General features: G+C 42.0%; 1 protein-coding gene across 1 annotated transcript in view; it reads right to left on the bottom strand.

The window, feature by feature from the left end:
- LOC134633673 (thyroid hormone receptor alpha-B) overlaps nucleotides 1–15,699 on the bottom strand; it is a 156,484-nt gene extending 140,785 nt beyond the window's left edge. The window contains exon 1 of the mRNA XM_063482611.1: nucleotides 15,387–15,699. The gene's annotated coding sequence lies outside the window, so the exon portion shown is untranslated. The remainder of the gene's footprint in view (nucleotides 1–15,386) is intronic.
- Between the last annotated feature and the right edge of the window lie 458 nt (nucleotides 15,700–16,157).

Genomic DNA, 16,157 nt, shown 5'->3' with positions numbered 1-16,157 from the left:
TTATGTATGGGCTTGAACACGCACTCTCACTCACAAACACACAGTGCTGTAACCGAGCCAATGAGGAGATTGATCAGCTGGGTTGTGTCCAAATTAAAGGCCGTCCTCTGCAGGCATGCCAGGCATAATAACTTTCTCCTCCCTTTGCACTTTTCTTTGGCTGGAATAGTGGGAGAGTGGGGGGGGGGGGGGAGAAAGCATGCGAGACAGAAAGAGAAAGTAAGATAAAGGAGGAAAGAGAAGCAATTGGATAATGTCTTGACACCCATCTTAGAAAAAGAAATGCCTGCCTCTTAGATGTCTGACCCATTTTCAGCTTTCGCTCTCTCTTTCTCTCTAATTTCCTTCCTTTCTCTAATCTAGAGTAAAGAAGCTCTTGGACTCTGATTCACTGAAGCAGCAGTGAGCTGCAGGACCAAAGCCTGCACAGACAAACACGTATACCAACGTGATCTAGAGTATAGCACCAGACCATGCTCTGCTTCAACTGCTGACAGTTTTATATCCTTTGAGTGGCCTTTTATGGGGAATGTGTGTACCCTATGCACGGCAGGCACATGTACTGTATGAGCTCATCAGTATGCATGGCGAGAGGCCTTTGTTCCCAAAGAAACGGTTCAATAATCAATTATTCACTCGCTGGAAATACACTGGTGCTCATTTCTAATAATAAAATCTGTTGGCACAACAGTTGGATGCAAAAACAAAATACATATTTATTGCATTTCTGAAGCATACAATCGACTCACATTAGGCCAAAACGATGAACATACAGTATGGCATTAAATACAGTAATAAAACATAATGGTGCCCTCCCACCAGTTGTTTTAATGCATATTACTTTCACGTTATGTAGTGTGTTTTCTGTATTTGAGTTTTTCGAGTGCACTACGCTTACTACATAACTTTTTCGGCATATTTCGCAGTCGCTGCGAGTTAGTTTTAAAGGTACAGTTTCCCCAAATTAGTAAAAAATAAAAGGATAGCTGGGAGAGATGCTATTTTTTAAAAGTAACATTTATCAGAGGTTATAGTTGTGCACAGACTACATTTCATTAACCCTCCATTGTTTGTGGCTGAAGTCTGATAGACGGTAAGAGCAGAGTGAGGCTGCCATCATCAAGATAAGATCGCAAACACTAACAAAGGCTGGGCTGCATGCTGCATCATTTCCTGTGAACCCCTTGTTTACGTGAAGTTAATCTGAATCCTGTGCAAGCAAAACAGATTCCTCCGCTAATGACAAAAGAGGCTAAATAAAATAAAAGTGCGCAGCCTGATCTTTTTGTTTAGGAATTTGGCTGCTATTTAAAAACTGCACATTTAAAAACTCTTTTCTAATCATGATGCTTGCAAATCATTCTAAAAATGCCTGGTGAGAATGAGAAATGCACAACCACACAACAGGTGCTAGCAGTAACTTTGGTAGTCAGTATCCTGTCTAATAACGTTCTCTGCAGGGCTCTTTGATAGCAAACCTGCCTTGAGGATCATCACTGGTGATGAAAACAGGATGCAAAGTTTGCAGTAGAAGAGGCTGCAGTCTAAAGGACTGAAGAAGACTATCAGGGGCACGAGCCCAAAAAATACACAACATTTTCTTTGACATTAACAGGGTTGTGCAGCTTAAATCCACCCCCCAGGGTCAGACTGCAACAGCAAGACTTTCATTCAGATGCTGACGTTCTTCAGCATCTGAAGGAGAACGCTCAACAGTGCAATTATAGCACAAAGGCAGCTGGATGCACGTAAATGTTGGCCGCCCTACACGCCAAATTTGGCTCCCTTTGACTTTGTCCTTAATTCCATAATGAAATTCAAGTTTATAGTTCACCGTGCTGATACAGAGGGGGATATCCGGTGCATGTCCCAGATGCTGATTACTTCAAAAGGAATAGCAGACAATCGTGTCGTTTTTGGTAATAAACCCAAAACAGCAAGGCAACATGAATCAGATGGACCTCTGCAGGCAGGGAGGGTAAAGACCAGAGGCTGGCTTCAGTCTGCTAATCCCTTGTGTCAGATAAGGTCTGACACACTCATACACACACACGCGCACACAACCAATAACAAGGGGAAGCAATAGACTGTTAACAATGTATTTTCACATGACACCTGATATGAACACAGAGAGAATAAACAAACTCATAATACAAACACACAGTCTTGGCACCATTTCTCCCTTCATGCCAGTTCCTCACTGTAATGTCATCTGTTTATAGTTCTCGCTCCCTCTCACACACAAACCCGAATGGAAGGTCAGAGGGGTTAGCGCTGCCTGCCTTGGCACAAAAACAGGGCTACAGATGTGAAAGTACGGAGAGCTCGCTCGCTCTCGCTCTGAGGACCAGCTGGAGCCCGTCCAACCTGGACAAGGGTCAGGGACACGAGTGAGAGAACACAAGCAGCAATCGGAGCTTCTTCTCAGGGGCCTGCCGGCTTGTCACCTTCGTCAGTCACCCTGGACCACCCTAAAAACAAATCTATAAATCATCTGTGGACTCATTTGATTATTTTCACAGTTCACTTTCACACCTCATCCGTTGTTTCAATCATCAGTTTAGTCCTGAAAACAGCTTTACTTAAAATCCATGTGCTGCATGGGGCTACATGTGTACTTTCAGTTTGCTCTTGTTGATGTTTCTCTGGTGCGTTTTATGTGTTTTATGCATGCTCAGGACTGGACAGTATTCACTGTCTTCTCTTCTAAGTTCGAGAAAACAGCTTGAGAATTTTGCAATGGTACACAGTGTACCCATGTCAAAGTAATCCTAAACAAACAAACTGACATTTTTTTGTCAGTTTGTTTGTTGCAGCAATATAAGAAGCTGTTTCTGTCATACAGGGCTATTGGCAGCTGCTTTCGCCATCCAGTGTCATCTTGCAATAAACAAAGCCGAACAGTTGTTGTTGGGCACAGAACTAGCCGCTCACTGCAGACAGTTTGGACAGAGCTGTACAAACAGGCAGCTGGTCGGCCAGCGGAAAAATGAAATGAATGTACCTTTGTGTACATACACAAATCTGTGCAAACTAGCGACGCGCCGATTATGAAATGCAGATGTTTAAAACACAACTGATCAATGAGGTGGATCGCTAACCCATAATAAAAAAAAATGAGACATAAAAAAGGGCCAGCGTCAGTAGTAAAGGCAAATGAATATGAACATGTGTTCATTAAAGGGCAGTGATTTATAAAATTTGAAGCTGACGACGTCGTAACTAAGAACAGCTGTCTGCATGTGTTTGTGAACATGCATGTGCGGGTTTTAGATGCTGGTGTGAAAGCATGCACGTACATGCATGCGTATCGTTTGCCTGAGTGGCTGTGCAAGTGTGCAATGCTTGCGTGCAGCTTGCCAGAATTTCTGTGTCCAGCGCTGCCAGGCTAAGGCTACTTCAAAGCGGTAGTGCAAACTAATCACAGAGTGGTTGCCTCACACTTTGCCTATTAAGTTTCCTTCTAGCGAGGCCAGTTATGTTGAGGGAAACATGAGCCTGTCGTCAGCATCAAACACATGGAGACGGTGCAGAAACACCGTGCTCTAAGAATCAGAATTACACAAGCCCACACATATTCCCACGCATACTATTAGCACCAACCGAGTACACGCATTAACATATAACACAGCTCTCACTACATGCCCACACATAAATTCTGTTACTTTCAGTACAAGTGAGAAACTGAATGAACTTGGACTACACCGATCTCTGCTATGTGCCAGCGTTTGTTGATTGGCTGCAGTTGAAACAATTCAGATGAGGAATGTACGAGGCTGCCAGATCCAAAAGTCTCTTGGTTCTTGTACAAACGCATACACACATGCACATGCACTGCCTCAGGGTGCTTGGCATTAACTTTGCACTCTGGACCTCCCAGTGTGTAGCTCTCCATCCCGCTGCTTGGCTAGCAAAATTAACAGGTAGAGATGAAAAGCACTCCTTGACTCTCCTGCGAATCCTGTCATGCAGAGACAGACCACTAGCCAATACTGGCCTACTATACATATACCGATATAAACATATACGTTGACCAAAATGCAAATGATTTTGTGAAATTGTTTATTCGGCAACATTCAGACTCCACTGTTTACAGTCCTTCACTTTCTGCAGCACCTGTAGCAGAATGGCATCATGGCTGACCAGACTGTACAACATACACAAATGTTTTGTGCACAATAAGCTCAGAAGAAGCGCACATCTAAAAAAAACCCAAAAAACTAGGCTGGCTTTGAAAACAGGTAAAATGATCGCCTTAAGGCGCCCAATGCTGTAAGATAAAGAACCTACAATGATACAGGGAAACCCCAACAATCAGACGACGCCTTATGACCAAGCACTTAGATGACAGTGGGAAGGAAAAACTCCCTTTTAACAGGAAGCACCCTCCAGCAGAACCAGGCTCAGAAAGGGGCAGCCATCTGCCACCACTGTTGTGGGTGAGAGGAGTGAGTTTCATTCACACTATTTGCCACTGCTCTCTGTGACTTTCTCGAGTCTCACTGTTCGCACACCCAGTGAAGCACAGCAGAGAGAGAGTGCTGTGCCAGGACAGCAAAAACACCACTGCAGCAATCAATGAGTAATGACATCCACACCAGAAAGCCAGCATCAGCTGGGCTCTTTTGTCATCTATATTTTACTGTATTAAACCATCCTTGGAGGTATTTAGAAAACACTGAAGCATAGACTTAGTTAAAATGCTGCGCGGATCCCTGGATTAATCACAAATTCCAATTGAGCAAAGCAAGCAAGGCTGTGTGTAGACTGAGGGACCTTGGTGGGTTTTTCAAATCTAAAGCTGCTTTCAAATTTCTGTAATTCTTGAAGAAGTTTTCCGAATTTAATTACAGGATATTCCTAATCGGCCGAAAGACCTTGCAATGCAGCCTTCTCGAAAACAACCATTCCTATACGCTGGATTGATTTTTAGTTTTGAGGGAAGACTGGAAGCACAAGACTGGCTCTTCTATCTTTTATTTCATTATTTGCAATTTTCACAGGTGGAGTAGAACAAATTTCCCTTTGAGCATTTCAGTTTACACCTTTGACTCATTCAAAACATAGACTGATGCCAAACCTGATTCCTGATATAAAAAGAATAAACGCAAACAAATTAATTATATTCTTTTTTTAATTACATGCTCTAAAAATCATCTCATTTCACAGTGTCTGACAGGAAAGATAGGCCTGTAACTAATTACTAGATTTTCTTTGCTGATTAAAATGCCGTTATTAGCTTTATTTATTGGTTATCTGTAAAACATTACCTTCGGATATCGAGTTTACAATCCTGCGTTATAAAGAAGAGCATCAAAGTCGGCATGTGGGGTTTTTTGCTCAGCTTGGCTGCACAGCGCGAGTTTTCTATAAGAGCTTTAAAAGGTTAAATCCACACAGACAGCGAGCATCAGCAAATGAAGCCTGTAGGGTTGCTTTGGATGAAAAAAAAAAGGTCACAAAGGTCACATTGCCTCTTTTTAGAAATATTCCGAGTATGAACCAAGCCTCTAAAGTGCTCATCTGAAAAATACTTTAAGCCTTCAGGACCGAGTGGCAGATCTCACACTGTTTTTCACAACCATTACCTTCATATGAATATGTATTTATAACAAATCCAAATGTTTTGAAACACATTCTTAGAATGTGCAAGCTAATTACAATAATCCTCCCTCATTATTATTATTGTTCCTTGAAAAAGCAGAAAACGCAAGTGTGAAAAACAACTGTGCTAATGTGCCAATGTGCAGGAGAGATATTAATCAACAGGAGATGACTAATAACCCCGCTCCCAATATAGCACCCATCAACAAATTTCTGTAAAGGTGATTGACATTTCCTGTTAACAGTAAGCCTCTCCACAAGCCACAGTGTACCTACCTGCAGCTGTGTTTAATGACAGACTATTTCCACAATCATCATTCGATCACAGGCCAGCTGACAAACCGATGTTCACAGAAACACTTAGGCTCGAGCTGACCTCGCTCAGCCGGTGGCCGGCTTCACTTTCTGTCAAACGCGGTGCCTTCGCTGTGACGGGAGGAGGGAAAATGGCCATCAGGGGGAGGGGGGGCAAATGACGTCTTCAGAAATGTTTGGAAATGTGATGTCAGAAAAAAAAAGTTTCCTCAAACAGAAAAGTGCACGGTACGCAATAACAGAGAGCCTAGTGTGGGTAACTGTCGGTCACACTTCAAAGGAGCTCAACTAAACTCTGAAGTGATCTTTTAACCTCACAGACAGTCATAACATAAACCAACGTCTAGTTCCTTAGCCGGGGGAATATCTTGCATGCACATTCATATTTGCATCAGTCAGACAGGAGTTGGGACTGCTACTGTGAAAACCCCACATATGGCCAAACTAGAGGTCACTCTCTGGCTTAAGAAGCAGTTGCTTTAAAAAGTAGTGAAACGAGAGCAACCTGCCATAACTAAGCTGATTCAAATCTTGATAAGTCTTAAAAGCAGAGTCCTAAACCTTTTTTAAATACCTAATAATATCTCACAAATACTCAGCAGATGTTACTTCGAAGTGTTTGCACAACACCGATTCCCAACCAGGGATACCAGAGTGTATACAGAATCAGTGGTTCATTCAGAAAAATAGAAATAACAATTTCAACAACTGATTGGACTTTTAGTTAACAGTAACTAACAGTAGTAGATGGATTAGTAGTACAAAGTGGTACATCTTTAAGCACCCAGCTATAAAGTCTGCCTTACTTCATTCTATAGAGTTCACCGAATTCGAGTATGGCACCGTAATAGGATGTCACTATTGCAACACGTGATTTGGTGAATATTTTGTCCCTCCTAGATATTTCTTGATCAACTACCAGTGGTATCATTGCAAAGTGGAAGTATTTAGGGACCACAGCAACTCAGACACCTGTAAACTAGTTAGCAGGTACCAAAGATGTTACAACAGCTACCCAAAACAGTGACATAAAGCTGAAACAGTTTGACAGAAGTAACAGATAAGCAGTTACCACAGAAGCATAGAGAAGCAAACGGAAGTCCACACAGGAGAGGATTAGCAGCGATGTGGTGGCCAGATACCAAGAAGTGACAATAAAAGTCAGCGAAATAACTTTTAGCAGCACAAAGTGGGCAAGTCATCTCAACCTTGAAGTGGCTGCTAGTGGCAGCTATGGTATAGGTACCACTGAATTATATATGACAAAAATATATATAAAAGGGTTAACTAACTAGAGCTTGAAAGGTCTTGTGTCAACCAACCTTCAACTTTAAAGCAACGTGCAAGGAGGATGTGTGCAACTTTCAGCATTGTTAAATTAATATTCAAATTTGCAGAAATTAATGATGATTGTTTATAGCTTCCACTTCCAAATTTCGCCTTATACCCATACAATGACAGATAAAGGTATTCTATTCTATTTCTGCAAGTGCTGCAGTACAGCTGCAAATGTAAGCACTGAAAATGCAATTGTAACATCCTCTGTGCAAGCACAATTTACACTCTTATTTGTTGAGTAATATCCCACTAAAATAAAATCAGTTGAAAACATCTAGAAGATGGCTAGTGGTCATACTGAAATGGGTACTTTAGTTTAACTCAGAGACTATACGAGCACCCGACGAGCAAGGCTGGTGCTGTAGAAGAAGCAAAGCATGGCCTCATTACTAGACTTCTATTTCCACACCATCTAAAGTGAAAAGCCTTGGCCCTAATGAAAAGCTGCATGCTATTCTCCCGAAGGCCAACTGTAAGTGTACTTTGCAGCACTGCACGGAATAAGTAATGGCCTTATCCTCACTTCCAAAACAAAATAAATAAATAAAATTACAAAGATTAAGAGGTGGTGTTTCAGATCTTGCCAAACCATCAGGTGTTGGAACGAGTCCATCTAAATTTCCTCAAGCGTGACAGATTAGGAAAAAAAAGGGAGCAATAAAACTCCTGCTTCTACGGCCGACCATTCATTCAGCTCCTAAATCAGGGGGTTTTAGCGGAATTCGAGCTGCACTGGCTTCATAGAGAAATTAAATCCTGGTTTCCCAAAAGAAGTAATCCTGGTTAAGTTCTATTCAACAATACAGCGCAGCAGCAGCAAGGCAAACACGTTAAACACAGGAGGATAAAGGAGGTCAAACTGTTCTGTACTCATGGCTTTTTCTTTTCTGCGCTAATGAAATGCTGAGTGATGTACAGTAAATGCTGGCAGGACAGGGTATCCATATCAAGGCTTGGGTCTGAGCCAAAATTGTAATTGTGGATTTTTGTTATAAGCATCTCTTTGCTCAGAGTTATTCATTACCCCAGCAGATAATATGTTGAAGCGTGGAAAATTTCCCAGTGGAAGCAGAATTTGTTCAGTTTTTGTTCGTTTGGCTCCACTGCTTTGTAGCCCTGTCAGCTGCGCTCTGCTCCCATATGCTGGGAGGTATTTAGCTGTGATTGTGATCTTAATTCTTTTTACAAAACAGCTTTTTCAAAGGTGCAATGTTTCATTTTTGACAGGCATTTTGAACTATTTTCTGATATTTTACACATGTCATATGCACAGTTTAGGGATTAACCGATACACTGGCTTAATATTGATATTGGCCACGATGGTTGCCTAATGGTAAATAAAGACATTGACAGATGCCTGTGACTAATTTGTTGTGTCATATCAATTATGCACCATCGAATCATGCAAAAATAGTGTGACGAAGAGCCAAAGGACTTTGAAATTGTTTTTTTTTTCCTAAGGAAGCTTCCTCTGGTTCACTGGCAAAAACAGAAACCAAAGTAAAAATAAATATTTACATTTAAAAAACAAAAAACATCAGTTTTGATGCTGCCTATCAGTAAATCGACATTTTGAAAATTAGTATTTATAAAGAAACTGACAACTGGCACATCCTTAGTACAGGGATACATCCAGGACATTAGAAATAATCTAAGACAGCATTTAAAACAGCTATCAGCAGGGTTTTTCCAGGGTTAAAATGAGCAGTTGGGGTTTTTTCCTACACATGTAAGAGACTGATGCACAGCACACTGGTAACAGTCACAGCTTGATGAAGTTTGCATGCTGTCGCTTGGTAAAATTTGTCACCGAAGGGCATGCTCTGCACAGAAAACCTCTGTGCAATTGCTTTGGTTGCCTGCAACCACTCACCAACCAACCAGTTACGGAGTACACATTTTTATCCCAGCGACCAGAGGTTGCCAGGGGGTTTGCCAACTGGTCTCCAGGCTTGTGTGCCTGAGGTCTGAGGTACCAGCTGCTCCTCTCACACTAAAAGCAACGAGTCTGTGTTACTTAACTCAAAGAAGATCATAATTACAGTGCTGATGATGTTCTTGAGGCTCTGGCTAAATACTCTTTAGTAGCTACCACAACTATTTCTGTGCAGGAAAAAGCTTAATCAAGAGTATTATTAGAGTAAACTTACAGTTATCTTTAATTACTTTTATTTTCAGCGTCCTCTGCTGTTGTACTCACATACAAACTGACTTATAATCACACAAGGAGTTCTCAAAGGACCTCTGATTATGAGCTGATTAGCTTCTGCCCCAGGGGCGAAGATAATGAAAGCATTATTGCCCATTTAATCTTGGATGCTCATGTAGGGAATCTGTCTGGATTAAGCTTTGAATCTTCATAACTTTTTTTTTTTTTGTAAGTAGCCACTTTAGCGTCACGGGAACTGCTTGTTCAACATGTCAACAAATCTGCATAAACTTAGGTGGCTCTCACAGAGAGACAAGAGAGAGAGGAAGCAGTGCCAGCAAACATCGGATGGACTCCACCTCGTAAAGTGCTACGCTTCACCCTGGCAGAAATAAACCTCACAGCCCTTGGTGCCAAGTATTCCCGTTGATGAAAAGCTAGTTGTGCGTGGCCCCAGTCGTACCCCGGCAGAGCCAAGCTGACTGGCATTAATAAGAAAGAAGGGCGGCTGTGTAAAACACTCTTGCAGCTCTTTCTGGCCAATAAAGGCCATTTTACAAGTTATTATTTTCCCTGGTGATTTGGAAGGTGGTGAAGCAAAAGCTGGCAAAGAGGAGCGGCAGCAGAGAGCAATGACGGTTCAATGGGAATGAGAAATACAAAAGATAAAGCAGGGGAGCCTCTGGTAACCATCTGCATTGAAACCACTGCTTAACAGAAACAACTGAAAAAAAAACCCAATTACGCATTAAAACGAAACCTAACCTACAAAGAGAAGACAAAAAGGAGGGGCCCAAACATACTACACTATGAAAAAGGAAAAAAAAACCACAAACTCGGTACCCGCTGCTGGCTGACATCTGATGTAATACATCTACTAGTGTGTTTGCGTGCTAGAGGGATGAGATGCTGCAGTATCTAAAAGACAGCAGGACCCCCAGAGGTTTGTGTGAAGACTGGTGCAGAGCAGAGTGATAATCTCTTGTCGTGCTCACCAACACAGCATGCTTATCAGCGGTGGAGCGTCATGGGCCTCTGAATGCAACACGCAAACCAGCTACGACATCACACTGGAGGGTTAGCCTCATTCTTCTCTGCTAATGAGGTCTGAATTGCCACTTTCCATTAGAACCATTGCTGTGTGCCCAAAACATTACAGCAGGATGGCCTGCTATTAAACTGCAGCCGAACCAACGATCTGGTAATTGAAATAAATAATATGAATACATTTTTGATAAACATCAGGACAAAAATGTCAAAACTAATATATTTGCACTTTTCTGCGTTGTACAGCAAGAACTTAAACACATGACACGAAGATGTTGGGGCCTAGAAACTGGTAAACTGAACTAAACTGGTTTGTCTGGCGTTATTCAAGCAATTTAAAAATAATCAATTATTCAGTAATTAAAATATCCAGGTCTTATACTGATTTCTGGACATAACTACAAACACAAACTCTGTGTGTTACTCTTCTTCATAGTGGATTATTAGATTTTTCAACACATTTTGTTATTTGGGGGTTTAAGTCTAATGAAATTACCAAACTATAAGGACATGCGTGTAATTAATAGTAAGGATGTTGAAGATATGCGCCTACTACTGTTCTGGCAATTTCATATTTGATACTAACGTCATATGCATTTTTGTATTTGGTACATAACTTTCACCTATCACTAATATTAGGATTAGCGTTGCCGTTTCTCACTAATGTGTTGGGCTGTCAGCTAGATGTGCACACAGTGTAAACTGAGGAGGACACCAATCCTACACTGATAGTTCTGTGTATCAAAATTGTGTCACATGTTGAGTCAGTAAAAGGGAGGGAAACTCTGTGGTTTCTGTGTCCCTAACCACACTGAGACCAAATCTACACTCATATGAGGGCTTAGGAGCCAACAGCCTTTGGGAGTGACTACGAATGTAAGAACAATTGGTTCGCTTATATTAAAGGCAGCGAGTCTGAGTGTGTTCAGTAAATAAGTGAATTTACTGTTATTTCTAACAATCTGATAAATAAATATGTCCATTCAGCTTTAGCAAATCAAGCCCTAAAAAACAAAGGTTTTAACAATGACGCTACTTTTTAGGGTGCTGAGACTGCCTTTATACAGAAAAAATGGGAGATAGTGCTTGTAAAAGGGTAACAGATTCACAGCATTTACTGTAAATGCACAGGTTTTGTTTAGGTATCTAATTAATTATAAGTGACAGAAATAAGTATAACTCTGTATTTTGGTGCCGTAATAGGATTAATCAGCTACCTAACTGTGATTTGAAAAATGTTTTGCAGCACTGTCACAAAGAAAGAGCAAATCCCTAGTTTTCTGTATGTTATTCCAAGCTACCGTCAAACCTTTACATTTGTAAGCATTATACAGGGCTGGCAAACTCTCCAATAGCCCTAAAGTCCATCTAAATATGCAGGTTAACATCATTTCTTGTTTTCTTGCATGCTTGGACTCATTAATTAGTATGCATAATCATGTATAGGCACACTCAAAGATGCTGGATGTTTGGTTAGTCATCTGAGCACTCTCTTTGTGCATAAAGAGGCCAATTTCTTCGCTTGAATAAATACAAACTGAATCAAACATCATGAGCACTTGTATGGGAATAAGGATGTTTTTACTGATAAAATCCATCAGAATAAAGCTCAAAACATCTATGAAATCTATTTACGATTTAGATTCATGGTTTAATTAGTGGAAGGCAAAAACTCTGTGGGTTAACTCACAGATGTTGGGCAACTAAAGTCAAAGAGACAGTGAAAACCAGTGAATAACTGACATGTCCTATGGTAATCAAGAATGTACATTTATGGGGAAAAGAGTGCATGAGTACTGTGACAACCTGTGCTAATAAAATCCATGATCCAATAAAATCTATGACCCTTTACCAAGACTGTCAATTCTATATTCAGTACCTGGAATTTAGGTCCAAATGCACTCTAGGAGGCTAAAAAGGAAGGAAAACTTGGACTCAACCCATTCACCATACTAGGTTCAGGAATAGCTCTTGACATATTGGCCTACCCAGCATGCCCTCTGCCTCTCTAGACAGCTCTGACATCATTATACAGCAGATACAGACCAGGACATCAGCTGCACAGTCGAGGTTATATAAGTGAACTCTCTACGTTTCTTAGCATTCAGCTCTGCTGCCCCACCATGGGGAAAAGGGAGGGGATGGGAGTAGATGATGAGAGGGGGGGATAAGGAGAAGGAAAAAGAGCAAGGAGGCCAGGAAGAAAGACGAAAAGAAAGAGCGTCTGAAAAAGAGAGGCCCGCTGGGGTGCTTGCTGCCGGGAGAGACTGAAGGTCACCCTTGGCCCCCTTAAGGAGCCCCAGAGAAGAGAGGAGAAGAGAAGAGAAGAGAGCATCCACCATCCTTGTGATCTTTCAGGCAACCCTGTTACATCACACACTCAGTCAACAAGCAGAGCCAGGATTTCTTATTTGCTTTTCTTCTTTGCATAGAAAAAATAAATACATTTACACTAATAAAAGTGTGAGTGTAAAAAACATCACTTAAATTTGTTTCACACCTCATTTTCAGTCCATTTACAGTCACAGCCTCTAAATGGACCTCTAAAGAACACGGCTACACTCGAATGGTGGATTTGTCCAAGGCTAATAATCAACCCAGGGACAGAACCCTGAGATTTAAACTGATAGCTAATGATTAATGAATCGCAGCCATCCGGGGTCATATCACCTCATCTGACATAAAGTAACACTTTTAGACTGCTTTTGTATTAAACCCCAAGACTGTACGGTCATTTAGAGCCTCGTCCAAAAATATGACTAATACACTTTTAGGTTTCAGGTCCTTTTGATGTGCAAATTGCCCTCTATCTCTGGAGTACTTCCAAATGTAAAAACTCTCCATGTTAAGATTTGCAGCTGGTTAGCATGTTTAAAATCCTTATAGTCTGCTATCTGATACATGCTTCACTGAGCCAGAGAAAGTGTTTCTGTTGCAAGCTTGATGGATTCAACTGCAAGAGCCTACAGCTTTTAGACTGTCACCTTCTATCAGCACAGCACAAGCCGCTGAGAATCCAGACCCAGGAAAGGCGTTAAGCAGAGTGGCTACATTAAGTGATTTCATTATTATAGCGCTGTAATGTGGTGATGACTGCTTTTGCACGCAAACAGCTGCGAGTGCGCACAGGGAACAATCCCAGTTGCATTTACTAACGATCTGCAATTGTGCACTGTGGTTGTTTTCAGCAGGGATTCTCACATGCCCTGTGGGGATGATGAAGGTGTCAGTGTTGCTTGTTGTCTGTCAGTCGGAGCTGTTGCATATTAACAAGCATTATTAAGGTGTTTCTTGGCATCATTAAGCAGTTCAGTTGGCAACACTTTGCATTTGGTTTGGCATTCATGCCAAAGCTGGCTTTAACCACCCTACTGTATTGAACTGTACTCTATTCTGCAGCTGTTTATCTAAAACAAACTGCATTAGTGGATGCACAGCATAACAGAGCATTTAACAGCTGTAATTGCTTTAATGTGCTGATCAACTGGAACAATGCTCTGATATGTGCAATATAAAGTGATCAGATCCGACAGTGATCATCAGAGCTGTACTGGGCGTTAATTGTGCATAGACAGAAGCAGGAAGAGAAAAGGTCCTAAATGCTAGCCTGTAAGGATTACAGGGACTATTATGTAACCAGCTACATTTACACAAATGCACAAAATACATGCACACATAGGATCTTGCAAACTTAAAAGTGCATTTGTCACACTCGTTTTGATCTATAAGACTGTTTGCAATGCAAGATCATTTCCAGTGCTTTAAAATCTTACTTCTGCATCACCTGAGCAGGGCTGTGGTGTCCATGAGAGGGAAACAGAGTGACACAACCCCCATCAGTGACATATCACTGGCCTCCCACCAATGAATGAGAGCATGGATAAGACCAGCGGTTGCATACAGTCAGTAGATTTGCACAGTCAATTGCTATTTTTGCAGATTGACATTGATAAAGCAGAATTGAAAATGGAATCATATGCCTCAGCACGATTGCAGTGAATCACGCATTAATGACTCAATAAGTGCAATCTGTATAATGACTATTTTCACTGTAGACACTTGTTTTGATGATAAGCTTTAATACTATTACTAAATTATGGCCATAGCTTTTACTTAAAGAGTCTAAATCCCACCCTCTACAAAATGATGCTTAAACTCTTGTGCAACACTACTTTTGATTTAATACTGCTTGCATTGGTGCACAGGGCTGCACAGGAGCCTGAAAATATAATAAACAGTTTTTTCCCCCATTTCTGATCAAATATTCTGACTTCCTGTGGACCTCCCCTTCACCACCCATTGTAAAAAAAGAAAAAAAAAATCCTGGAAACGCCCCTGACTTAAAGTTAATTTATTAGAACCTTAAGTCATAATAATAAGTATTGATCTGCAGTGCTCTTACTGATACTAGATTACAGACAGCATTGCTGGACTAGGGCTGTGACTTCTGCAACATCCGAGGGAAGAAAAAGTTGGAAACCAAATTAGGGTCAGGTAACCGCCACTTGAGGCTCCCTTTAGGAGGACTGTAGGTGTAGCCTGTCATAGCTTCTGATCTTTATCAGTTAGGCTATCAGTCCCTATGCGTGTGTGCACGCGTGATTTGACCGTGCGCGCGTCAGTATGCAGCAGGCGTAAATACCAAGCTGCACACAGTACAATTAACCGCAACAAAAGCAAACAAAAAAGGCTCTATCAGTACCCTGACAATCACTTCGAGTATGCTGACAACTGCTAGCCGGAGTGATACGGTGGTGCCGGAGTGACGAGCAGGATTACCCAGCCCCTGCTAGACTCCACTCCGTGCGTTACCCTTCGCTGCTGATCCGATCTGTCAAACCAGCCCGGGCTACTGAGGCTAGCGCCGCCAAACAACTGCCTGCCCACCACGCTGTGAACGTCGGACGTGTTTCGGCATGATCGCGACACTCACCTTCACCTTCAGTTACTCCCCACGCGGTTTGGACACAACTTCCCGCTGGGATACGAGGCGAAAATAAAGCGGGAGAAAGTCCCCGGGTTCATGCACAAGTGTAGCAGTAGAGAAGCGCTGGATGGCTCCCCCGTCCCCTCACTCCGAGCCCATTCCTCGGCCAAGCTGCTGCGCCTCGTACCGTCAATTTATCTCCCCCCTCGGACAACAACCCCCAGTGCTCCTTCCTGCAAAGCTTCAGCGCGGATTGAAGCCGTTTGTTTCCCCTTTTTGTTGCTTTCCAGTAGCGTTTGGATGGGCTGCAACGACAGCGGGGGGAAAGAAGCGAAAAAGAAATACTACACGCTCGCTCCTCCCTCCGCTTATGCCCGGTACAGTAAGGGGAGCGCTCGGCGGTGTAAGCACTTATTAAAACTATCTACTGCTCTCTACAGGAATTCCACTGTAAAGCACGCACTGTACACACGGACACATGTCGGGACGTTCGTGTCGCGTGAAATGCGGCGCAATCCTCTTCTTTGACTCGCGTCACTTGTCCTTATTTATTGCCTTCATCATCACCCCCTCGGAGGCCCCCTCCATCCCCGTTTCCTCCTCATCCTCCCCTCCCTCCCCCTGGGAATCTGGGAGTCATTCACCTCAATGAACATTCAGATGTCATGAATGGACGTAACAGAGGCGTGAAATACTGTAATAGGAAACAATGTAAGAGCCGGGGAAAATATAATAATATATATGAATAATAAAATAAATAATATAGATATATAGAGA

Source organism: Pelmatolapia mariae, linkage group LG8, assembly GCF_036321145.2.
Source record: "Pelmatolapia mariae isolate MD_Pm_ZW linkage group LG8, Pm_UMD_F_2, whole genome shotgun sequence".
Lineage (NCBI taxonomy): Eukaryota > Metazoa > Chordata > Actinopteri > Cichliformes > Cichlidae > Pelmatolapia > Pelmatolapia mariae.
This window is presented reverse-complemented; position numbering and strand designations above follow the sequence as displayed.